The sequence below is a fragment of the Stegodyphus dumicola genome, chromosome X1 (genome assembly GCF_044657685.1).
Source record: "Stegodyphus dumicola isolate Sdum_Otavi_A_Nest chromosome X1, ASM4465768v1".
In the NCBI taxonomy this organism is placed as follows: Eukaryota; Metazoa; Arthropoda; class Arachnida; order Araneae; family Eresidae; genus Stegodyphus; species Stegodyphus dumicola.
In genome coordinates, this window is record NC_140780.1 from 17,972,184 (window position 1) to 17,984,850 (window position 12,667).

The window sequence follows — 12,667 nt, forward strand, 5'->3', positions numbered from 1 at the left end:
GGCTGACATCATCTTTCAGCAAAATAATGCATAACCGCATGATGCTCATGCTGGCTTGACTTTCCTCTATGCAGAAGGTGTCAGTCTGCTTCCCTGGCCAGTCACCTCTCACTGACTGAGAACCCCTGGTCATGGGTTCCGAGAGACTGTTACCCCACCGCTCGTCATCTACTACATCTGATGAACTCTGGCATAACAACTGAAGCTGCACGAAATGAAGTACTATTATCTGTTATCCAAGTTCAGTTCGTTCGGATCCCCACCCCGATTACAGCCGCTGTTGCACTGAATTCTGCACGCTGTGTACCCAAATACCTTGCAAACTTAAGTATATCTTTCTTACATTATCCTGTATATGTATAATTAACAAGATTGTCTGTTCGCTTTCCGTTCTGGTGTAGCGATTTTAATGGTCAACAATCTATAACTACTAGGGTAATATTATCTTAAATGCAAAGTAATTTATTATATTGCAGTATAAGAAACCAAACATCAATCTGTTTCGAACCTGAGCATTTATATCTATGCATAGGAATACACATAAACCATAAAACTAAAATCTGAGTATAACATAGCATATATTTATATTGTCCATACCGGTATCATGTAGATAAGTCTGTTCTATAAATATTTTTAATTTATAGGCTCATTTTAATTTTCCCTATTTATCTCTTCATATATGAATAGCATATTGAGCACACTTCATTGAACCCGAAATCAACCGACACGCGCATGTAAAAGCAAAATTTTGACAAAGCAAAGTTCATAGACAAACACGAGATCCAATTTTTCACCAGCTTATGTCATACGCTGCTTTCAAATTAGTTTTAAACAAAATTTTAATTTGATTTCATTAATATTCATTAATTAAAAACAAACACTTACTTTCATGCAACAAACCCCATTCCTAATTTCTCATAAGTATTGTGGGGATTTATTTAATTTACTTAACAGTTGATTTTATTTTGAAGCAACCTTTCCTATCGCTCTTGCTTTCAACCCACGCTTTCTTGCCAGAATGTCAATGAGCTAGCACGTGTGCATTCAAATGAAGGAGAGTGGAGTTAGTATTTAAGGAAAGGTTTTGGAAGGTGAATTTAGAGCGTGTTCTGCCTGCCTGAAGGCTATGCTATTTTCTTTGATTTACTAGTGATTAGATTTCTGTGGCGTTGAGCGTTTCTTGCTATTTAGCTCGTTTACGCCGACTTTTACGAGTCAGAGCCTGCCTGAGCTTTAAGTAACCTGTGAAAAGATATTACCTGAGGGAAAAAGTAATTGTTTTAATTGTCTGTAACAAATGGTTTAATCCGTGTTATCTAGTATAAGGAATGTAAGAGCAAATATGCGGACATAATAAAGTATAATGATTTATAATTTTTAGTAATAAAGTCCGATGAGTTTGTGAGGAATTATTGCATATTCTCCCTATTTACTGCATGCCATTGTAGCGTAATTGGAAGCACGTCCGGCTCACGCTCGTAAGGTCCTGAGTTCCAATCCCGACGTTCTGAGTTCTAAAATTCTAATAATTCTGAAGTGGAATCCAAAATAAAATGTGGTAGACGAACCACTTGATGTGGGAGAGAATGTAATGTACTTTTCTCCCTTTAGCGCATGCCTTTGTGTTGTAATTGGAAGCAAGTGCAGCTAGCAATCGGGAGGTCCTGTGTTTGAGTCACGGCTCATGTTTTCTGCTTCTACAAATCTAATGCTTCTACAACTGTTGTGTTGTAAGTAGTAGCACATCCAACTAGAAGCTGAAAGATCCATGGTTTTCACTCGGTAAAATCAGAGTTCATTTTTGTTTTTCTTACACACACACACACACACACACACACACACACACACACCACCACCACCACCACAAAAAAAAAAAAAAAAAAACTATTAACCTCTACAGTGACGCCCAAATTAAAGTGTTGATGGTAACTTACCACCATCTGAATATGGTTGACTTGCTGCCCTGCTTTTCGCCAGTTGCCCTTTAAATGGAGAAGAACATGAAAAATTATCTCATTCACTAGTACTTTCTCTCTTCGTATATTGATTGGATTGGATTACTTGGATTATGGCAAAGCACACAAAGGCTATTTGCCTAAAGGGGATGGATGCTTTTATTGAGGACATTGTAAGGGAAATTAACTCATATTCACATTATACACGGGAAAAACTCCAAAACTCTCATACTACCAGCCTGTTCGCTAGAATCTGAAAGTGATTGATCTGCCAGTGCTCAGTGATTTCCCCACTCGTGCCCTAATAGGGTCCTTAAGGCGTAAGTAGTTGGTACACGCAGTTAGCAACTGAAAGGTGCGTGGTTTGAATCCAAGTAAAGGCAGAATTTATTTTTCATATTTCCATCTCTTAAAAAAAACCTGCTAGTCTCTGCAAGTAATGAATCAAATTTTTATAATACTTCTGTGCTTTTTACAGCATCAAGCAAAGTTATTGACAGATTTTTCAGATAATGGGAACTCTGATTGTTCAGAGCTAACCAGTAAAGGTGAAAATATTTCTGTTTTGGTCAAAATAAAAGCATATATATATAATTATATATATATATATATATATATTGGTATAAAGCAAGTGTGAACATAAGATATGTAATGAAAACAGCAGTGATTATATAGTATTTTATATTATTTTGCTAACTTTTTTAGTGTATAGACAGCTCCATGAAAACAATGTTTCGGTCAGAAATATCATTGCACCCATCCATACGATAAATATACAGCTTCTAGGTGTTTTATTGCATGCAACCTTCATTATAAAACTGGAATATAAAAGTTTTTTTTTTTCTGATTTCCTCTCAGATCTGCTTGATTTTAAGAATACTGGTGTTCAATCTATTCAGTTACATAGTCATAGTTTGCTCTTCGTTGTGTTACGAATTTTGTACATAGATCGATGATTTTATGTATGAAATTGTTGTATTTTTCTGTGTATTGAAACATGAAAAAATCGAGATAGACAAGCTATGCCAGATAAGTGAGAATACATCGGCAAGTCCATTTAACATTGAGTAAAGGGTATCTCGGGAATTTGACGAGATATCGTTAAGCTGGCAACGGTTTTGGCAACTAATTTTTTATTGGCGACTAATTTAATTTATTGAGCACAGTTTTAGCTGTAACCGTAATTCGACCCTCATATTGCCTTCCACTAGAAGCAAAATGTACAAGAAATATCTCTTCGGCCAGGTGAAAAACCAGCCGCCGAGGTCGGAGAGAGCATCTGCTCTCAGTTGTTGCTAGCTGTTAGCTCAACGTGAGTTCGGAGTACTAAGATCTCCGGGTAGTTTTCTCTTTAGCTGCGTTTTGTATAGCGTTGTGTTTAACTTTGAGAGTCGTTTGAAATGTAATTGTTGATTGCAGTGTGTGATCTTGTGAAGAGGTGTAGGACTATTTTTGTGGAAAGTTCCAGACCTCTGAAGTGTTTCTTTTGATAAAATAAATTTTATCAGCTTATCGTCGGAGCTGTGTGCATTCAATCTATTACGAACCCGTACGCACGCAACAGTTGTTTTAAAGCCCAGGAAGCATATAAAATGAAACTGACTTTAGCAAAACTCTCTTGTATAAATACAGGGAATTTCCAAACAATCGAAAGACTAAATATTCCTTTCACTTTTAATCATAGACCCATAGCTCCAGTTTAAGAAATGAATGAGATAAGGTCACTTTCAAGCTGTGACAGTTTTGATCACATAATACTTCTTAATAAAAATATGATAAATTAAAATTTTTATAGGGTCTTTCTCGAAGAACGCTGAAATTAGAAATTCTCGCCTTACTAAAAAGATCTTTTAGAGACAAACTAAGTCGGGGGCTCCGTAGTATGCAATATTAATCCAGAAAAAAATTAACAGCTATGTGGTTCAAGCAAATTTTGTTAAATTAAACTAAATCAGTTTTTGAGCTTGCATTAAACTGAAATTCATTTAAAGCCAAATTTCGTATTTTAGCACTTTTCTACACGGCAGCTTAAATCTAGCGCTTCTAAATTCATTACTCTTCGACGCAAAAATTATCTTTTAACTGTTTCTAGATGAAGACTTAATATGAGTAAAGTCTTTAGCAATATTTGTAGACTCTCCGAAATTTTGTTGTTATTGTGACTTATCTCACTTGTTGGACAGTAACGTCAGAACAGGCCCACGAATGTCAACTTGGTAAGGAGTCGTTGGCAAGAGCCTTGTTCAACACTCCTTACCACGTTGTTCAACATACAGGTGACAGTACGACTATCGTTGGCAAGAGCCTTGTTCAACACTCCTTACCACGTTGTTCAACATACAGGTGACAGTACGACATCACTCAGTTCCGCCTCTAGTTTTGAAAGACAGCACCTTGGGGGGGAGGGAGACAACAGGTCAGTGAGGCTCCCACCCCTCTTTCTCTACCATCAACCTCTGGACAGAACTTTCGGCTAGCCGCATATTTAGAGTGCCTCCATGCCACGCAGGCAGTATGCATTTACAAACATCCATGTCTTCTCCGGGATTTGAACCCGGGACCTTCGATATCTCAATAGGCTCCCTTAACTACTCTACCGTCTGGATGGCCTCGAAATTTTTAGTTAGTGAAATATAAAGTAATTTGAAAATAGTATGACAATTTTTTATCAATGTTGATGAGAAAACATTTTTCACAAGGTCTGCGTAAAATTATAATTTCGGATATTTTTAATAAAAGGTATTTCGTGGTCAAATTTGACTTTATCTTTATTTTATTCTGTTACTAAACTGGACTTGTGTGGGTGTAAGGGTACTCATTCGAGGGACATATAGTCGTGCAATCTTTTCGAGGACTCTGTGTTCCTTGCACATATATACATATACTAAAGTTTGCGTAGCTAACAAATTAAGATCTTTTTACAACCATACGAATAGTGCTTAGAATTTTTTTCTCCTACATATTGCTCATTAACAGTAACTAGATTTTAGTTCAACTTCAAATTATCTATAGCATTAATGTGTACTTTTAGAAAGCCTAACATTTCTTAAAGATCTCAATGTTATATGCCTTTCTTTACTCGGAAACCGCACCTAAAAATAGCGTGCATAGTAGAAGATAACTCACGAAGTGTAATCACACAGCCATTTTAAAAAATGAATCATTTTGAGTTTCAAATTTCAATAATAATACTATAACAATAAATAGAGTTGCACAGTTAATCTGATAAGTCTTTATTGTGCCCTTAATGTTAATTATTTTAATATCGCATGCAAAAGAATGTTTTCTGAGCTCAGAAGGTGCTGTGTTAAAGTATTTTATATTTTCTTTTCAGTACCTCATCTAGAACTGTCACATGCACGGAGTTTGCAGTGATGTGATCATCAGTGGCATTAAAATGATCAACAGAAGTAAATAATTTGAATCTATATTGACATTTTGTTACCCAAACAGCTATCAGTACCTATAGTTTTACTTGAACACTCCCAAGTTTTGGAAATTAGATTAAATTGTAAAGATGTCTTGAAATATTAGTACCATACAGAAGACTTCTTATGATAAATTATAGTTTTTTCAAATTGATGTAAATTATGAATTGCTGCAAAATTTATTTCACGCATTCATTTATGCATTTATTGATCACATTAGGCTTATTTGTTAATTATAGCAAAGAACTCGTGATCATTTTAGACTTTCGAAATCAAATATCCAGTTTTATAGATTAACTAATTGTTTTCGTTTTAATCACTTTCCGTGACTTTTCATGAAACCTGCAAAGCCCCAACTTTTGATATTAAATTTCCCTTTGGTAAAAATAAAAATAAGAAATGCTTGCAATCAAGTTTTTGCAGGTACCTTAGGTAAATAATAAATGTTACAAAGAACTGATCCTTTTTATTGTCTGTGGCGTGTTTAATGATAAATCTGTAGTTTAGAAAAGTAGTAAGTTAAGAATTTATAGTTAAATTATTATTTTATACTTTGAAAAAAACTTTTATACTTCGAAACTACTTGAAATAATGTAAAATAATATTGCTAAAAGTTCCTCATTTTTAGATATATATCTCCACAATTTACTTGGCTTAAGAAAATTTGAAATTTTTAAATTTTAGTATTTAGGACGTATCCTTAAATATGCAAGCAAAACATATGACATGATAGCATAGGGAAACTTGATAAATTAAGTGTTTTTCTCTCTGAGAAGTCTAACTATATCATGACTATATCACTTAAATACTTCGCATATGATGCAACATTTATTTATTAAATCTTCTGCATAAATTATTTAAGATGGTAATGAAGTTAAGTTTATCATTTCTCAAAATAGTTCATTCATCAAAATCAAAAAACAAAATTGTAAATTTACATTTGCCGTTTACTTAAATAACTAACTTACAAATATTTTGAGCGTAATAAATAAAGCTTTTTCTTATTGTAGTCACGTACATTGATTTTAAATGAGTTTCCTGATATTTGTTATCAGCTGCAGTTTCTGAGTCACGTATTCTGTTGTGGTCATTTAATAGCATTGATTTCTTCACAACTTAAGTTGAAGTTTAAACGATGTACGTAGATGTACTGAATTTTAATTTGTGGGAAGTTTTTTTTTATAATATTTGTGAATGTTTTTATATTTTATGCCCAGTTTATAAACCCTGTTTCAGGTGTTTCAGTTAACTATAACTACTGTCTGACCTTCTATTGTAAATAGAGCGTGAGTGAGTGTAAGAACGCATTTTATAACATTGTAATTTTATCTGCAACGTTTCAACTCAGTGTTTCATTACTCATTCAAAAAAAAAAAAAAAAAAAAAAAAAAGATTTAAATTTTGAGAAACAGAAAACTTTGGCATTATGAAATAAACTTGTGAAAACGTGAAAGTCCTTGCGCATGAGACATTAAAAAAATAAAAGTGAATGAACTAGTCTAAGTTTCACATAACCTCATTACCTAAGAAAGATATTGTCTGACACAACTTCTAACAAAATCAAAAAAAGTAATTTGGGGGGGGGGCTACAAATTAGGAAAGTATTTTGATTTATAAATTTAACCAGCAGTTGAATTAAAAAATTTCCAGATTAAGTAGAATCATCAAAAATGCTGGATGACCTTCCTAAGATCAAACGAAGCAATGAAATGCAATATGTTTTTAAAGCTTCACTTTGTATATACTTATATATTACTAATCTTTAAACTTATATATTACTAATAAAATTCAGGTAAAAGTTTTTCCTTTAACTTGTTCAATGATATAATACGTTTCAAAGATCAAATAAATACTTTAAAGAACCAGTAAGCAATTTTTCAATCTTTTGTAATTAAGTTAATTGAAATAGTTTAAAAGATTCTTCCAGATAGCGAATAAATGATTCCGCGGGGATGTCCGCCGAAAACATCACGGCAAAAACATCGTGGACTCAAACGTCGCGGAGACGTCGTCGTACAAAACATCGTTGGAGAAAAGAAAGTAAAGAGAAAACATCGCAGTTCTAAAATATCGTGGTACAAAATATCGTCGCTGAAAATAAAGCGGTTCACACACTTTGCAGTTTAAAGACATCGCCGACGAAAATATCGTGGTAACATAATCACTTACAAATCATTGCATGACGATAACATCGCAGACATGCATTTTTCAGGCTTTTAAAGTTGTTAAATGCATATTCGCATAATGGATTGTAATCTTCCTTTTTCTAATCTTTTAGACTATATTTTTCATGAAAAATTAGCTGTAAAACTTTATAAAAAAAGATTAATGGCTTTTGTTAGTTAACTATGTAAGTTTAAAATTAAGTGCTATAAGTTGCATTAATTTTCAACTCATTTTCAGTTTTTAAATGCTTAATTTTGCTTCTTACTTTATCATTACAAAATTAATAGTTAATTCAAAAATATGAAATATAAAAGTAAAAAGATTCCTCTTTCCTTCTTACGTTCACAAATCGGTACGCGAATATGCATTTACAACTTTTCAAGCCTAGAAAACGTATGTCTGCGATGTTATTGTCATGAGATCCTTTGCGAGTGATTTATTTTTTACCAAATTATTTTCGACGGTGATGTTTTTAAACGGCGAAGTTTTCGAACCTCTTTTATTTTTAAAACCACGATGTTTTAGAACTGCAATGTTTTCTCTTCGCTTTCTTTTCTCCCACGATGTTTTGCACGACGACATTATCTCTCTACGATGTCTTCTCCGCGACGTTTTCGTCTGTGATGTTTGGTTCTGAATCAATATATCACAGAGCATGGTGTGTTCCATGACAGAGGCATGTGCCCCACTGATCTCTGCGTATGTAAGGAAAGGGGTAACGGTGATCATTATATTTTTGACTGTGATCTTATCAGGTTCAATGTTTCTTCTAACCTTCTTCGGAAACATACAATGACCTGACTAGAACAGAGAGCTTACTAAAGCTATGTTCACTAATTGTAGTAAGTAGACAGGATACAGACGAAGGGTATACAAAACCCTTTATTTTTTTTCTTTATATACAATGACTTCCGTACTTCGGAATACAATGACCCTCCACTCGGGGTCTAACTTAAAAGATATCAAAATAAAACTAAACTCTAATTTAACTTTAGAATAAGATTGGCCTTATAATAACAGGAAGCGTATGTAGCACAGAGACTGTGAACACTACAATACGTTTAATTTATCAAGAGGATTAAAACCTCTGGCCTGGAAGGCAAAGTAGCAACTGCGTAACTTCTAAGGTAAGCGGCCTGCTTCGAACTCACGGCTTCCTCTCTTCTGCTTGGCAAAAAGGCCACACTTAAATACTTGGCGTTCGCCAGACAACTTTGCATAAACTCCTTCACGCTTATAATTCTGGCCGGAAGTAGAAAATAAGAAGTGATAGTAAAGATTTAAAATAAAATAAACGTTAGTAAAACTTAAGATCCTTACAATCTGACAGTGGGTATAAATCGGACAAAGTCTCGGGATAATCTAATTCCATTTAAAAAATATGCAATAAAGAATAGACATGTTAGGGCCAAGATTAGAGACATTCTTATACATATCCAGAGACTTGGACATGATATTTGTCAAGTGTAGCATCACTGCATTTGCACAGTTTTATTTAAAGTATTAATTTCATTTTCACGATATAATGTTTCAATTTCTTTCTTTTGAAAAGTGCAGTTGGGTCAAAATTGTCCCTGTATTTTTTCCATAAAGAATCATTTTCGGCAATTTACAAACTCCATAATGCAATTCTGATGGGTGGGACTTCCAAAGACTATTTTGATACACCTTCCACCTCAGAAAGGACATCTGAAAGAATATTTTGACTTTTCGGCGCCTCAGCTTCAAGGACAATCTCTTCTCTGTATTATTTACCTATCTGTTACATTCAACGCCGCCCAGCCTGTATAGTGGCTAATGATTCTAAATGCCAAACCGATGGGTCCAGCTTCGAATCTCAGAGAAGGCAGGGATACTTGTACGTATATAGTGTCCGTGCGGCATGAAAGCACTCAAAATACACGGCGAGCCGAAATTTTCTCGTATGGTTGTTGGTAGAGGAAGAGGATTTAGAGACCCTTGGACCTCTCCCCGGGGTGTTATTCCTCAAAACTGGAGCGGAATCCTAACAGCTAGATTCAGCAATATTTCAATCACCTGTGGTAGTACAGAGGTGCTGGCGTAGCTTCTACTTGTTCCTTTCCCCCCCCCTGTTCACATAAAACCTGCAAGCGAGGAACAATCCATTATTTCCAAGCTCCCGGTTAAGACTCTCAAACATTTAGCAATTCCACAACCTGTCTACTAGGAAATCATTCTCTATACAGTTGAGCAGATGTTTCGATTCCGTCTATAGCAAAAATGCATGTCGGGAGTTCTACAGTTTCATAGTTTTCCGTAATATGTAGCGATGCATAACTTTCAAAATCCGCACAAAGAGTAATGTTTGAGTTAACGAACAGCTTTCACCTACTGGTCTCAGCCTCCTACCACCTCAACGACCATCTCGACCACATATTTCTTAAGAAATCCTGTTTATTTTAGTCAACTTGACTTGTCTTTACGTTTTTATCAGACATTTTATAATCACCCTATGTATATTGTGTTAGATTAGGTTATTTGAGTATGGCAAAGCCCGCGAGAGCTGTCTACCCTAGGGAAAACATGTCTTCGTGGATATCTCTCTAAACAAGGGAAACTGGTTCGTATTCAAGTTACAAGTAAAGAAAACCACGAAAACGGCCAGTGCGTTTGATTGGTTCGAACCCGGATCAAACTGCCACTATTTAGCGACCACTGGTGGAGGGGCACACATTTGTATTATATGCGGCTTTCTATATATATGCATGCATGTATAAAATGTGCACACACATATGTGTGGTAAAATATAAGTTTATGTGTTATATTAAAGGTGGCTTTTTGCTACGTATGATGAATTTTAAAATAAAATTTTTCAGTAGCATTAAACACAGTAAAGTTTCTTCTGTGCTGTACCCTTAAATAAAAACTAAAACTAGAAAAAGTTCTTAGTTTTTTTCACACTTAATTATTTGGACTATATGTCATATGTCATTTTTCAAGTGCTGCTGTTAAGTCAGATAGATTATATACTCTAAAATACTGTAACTAGCTATCCTAATCTGCTAAAATGGAACTTATAATTTAGTTTCACATTTTTTCAGCATTTATCATCATCACACATCAGAGCTAAATTTATTTATTTTATCTTTTCTTTCATATGGATTAAAAATATTCTTTTTATTTAAGGTTCATCATACATGAACTCAGCTAAACAAATCAATAAATAATATTATATTCGGAGCAATAACCACCTAAACGTGCTGCAGGCTTAAAAGAGGTCTCATTTCTCTAAGCATGGAATTTTAAGGAAGCTTAACGCAATTAATTAATAAGAGATGAACTTTAATGGTTTTAATGCATGAACTAAAATAAATTAGAGTAAATTAGATCGTTTTCATCAACTAAAGAAATGTTTGGGCTAAAGCTGGATTGACACCAAGGTAATTCCTGCTTTGTTTTTAAATACGAACTTGCTTTCTTTTAACGGATTTTCAACAGCCAGTGTGAGCCTCAAGCTGCTGTAAGGAGCGCCCAAAGCCCCAAATATAAGTGAGGCGCTCTGGGAAATATGGAGCGGGGGAGAAAATCCATCCCGTCACTCAAATCGTACGCTATTTTTACATATCTCTCCGCGGTTTATTGCGTCGTCGTCTGCCACTTACTTCAGCCGCTTTTGAATCGGTGCGATTTGTTTTCTGGAATTTGTACCATGTTCGGTGATAAGGAAGCCAGTAGTTTGGTTATGAACTATGTAATACTCATATTACTCTTACTGATTCTTTGGGTATTGTATCTTGGGGTAAGTGACCATGTGATGAATTTTTTACAAATATGATATCTCTCGTAAATTTATGTAACAATCTAAATGAATGAGTGGTAGGCGCATTCTCAAAATAATGAGTTATATATTGAGAAAAGCCCTATAACTTAATGAATGTGTTTTCCGTGAATTTATATAACAGCCTAAGTAACATCCATATTTCTTTTCCCCTCCTTTATCCTTTAAGTTTAAATTCAACTAGTATGCGGTAAGAATCCCTGATATAATTGTTGCTTGAAATTAGAATTTCAAGTAAAACTCCATGCTAAGATTAGTGAAACAATGACAGCTCATAATTTGGTCTCAGCAATGAAACGAAGCAAGTCTTGGAACACAGATTAGCACAGTTCTCAGAAGCAGTATAACATAGTTGATCTCAGTTCAAAAAATAGCTTTATAAAATCAGTAACAATGACTTTGCTTTGCTAAGTGCATAAATGAAATCGCAAATGTAATTGTACGAGTTATTTGAAATTTACCAACTGGTTCTAATTCTCAATACAATTACGATTTCCATTGCTAATGCCATGATTACTCTGTAACTGGGTCCAAACTTTCGAGGGAAATTTAAATTCTTTTCTTTGCTTAAAATTCATTTAAGGATGCGCGACTATAAATTCCGATACTTTTGTACCAAATGTTCTAGCACTATATATTCTTTCTGAAACAATTTTTTTTTCCGTTTGTAATGCAAAAGTTTATTCCGTTTGAAATGAAAAAGTTTTCTTTTCCGTTTGTAATGCAAAAGTGTTTTCCGTTTGTAATGCAATCCATTTACCTTCGATAATAATCGGTGGTAAAGGATTTGAAACTGCTAAGCATTTGCAGTTTTTCTTTGGATTCGAATTACGTAGTAAACAAGCAGCTACAAATTTGCCATAGTCATGTTACCGTAGCGGCGAGAGCTGCCTTAATGACAGTCATCACAGCGGAACCAATGAAGTGGGGAAAATTTAACATTCACGTTACATTATCCTTCGAAGAAGAATATTATCATAGTATAATGGTAAAACTGCTATGAAAAGTTAGTAAACTAGTAAGAGAAGCTATTACATATACTGTGGTACCTACGGCATGGAGAACTCCATATAAAAATTCAAGCTTCATTTCCCAGGAAATTTATTTAATTTGTATAGAGTAAAACTGATTGGATATGCTAGATAAATATTTCCGAAAACGTTATGTTAATAACGTCAAAAGGTAAATCATTTAAAATCGCTTGCGGGTAACTTGAAACAAACAAGGGGGGGAAATACTGCATGGAATGGAAATAAGAAAAGAGAAAAATAATATTTGTATGCAAATCCTTACACCTTGAAATAGTAAGGAAAATAATA

The 12,667-nt window shown here is 34.3% G+C and overlaps 1 protein-coding gene and 1 long non-coding RNA gene across 11 annotated transcripts in view; one reads left to right on the plus strand and one right to left on the minus strand.

Moving 5' to 3' along the window:
• LOC118186993 (doublesex- and mab-3-related transcription factor 2-like) overlaps positions 1–12,667 on the minus strand; it is a 178,490-nt gene that overhangs the window by 120,466 nt on the left and 45,357 nt on the right. The window lies entirely within an intron of this gene.
• Positions 1–12,667, plus strand: part of LOC118186994 (uncharacterized) — a 104,044-nt gene that overhangs the window by 53,207 nt on the left and 38,170 nt on the right. For 5 of the 10 annotated variants that reach the window (XR_015038306.1, XR_015038307.1, XR_015038309.1 and 2 more), the window contains exon 2: positions 5,290–5,365. The exons of 4 other annotated variants lie outside the window; for them this stretch is intronic. This is a non-coding gene — a long non-coding RNA (uncharacterized LOC118186994). Of the gene's footprint in view, positions 1–5,289; positions 5,366–11,101; positions 11,310–12,667 lie in introns of those variants that run through there. One more of the 10 variants, XR_004757866.2, reaches the window with a different exon arrangement.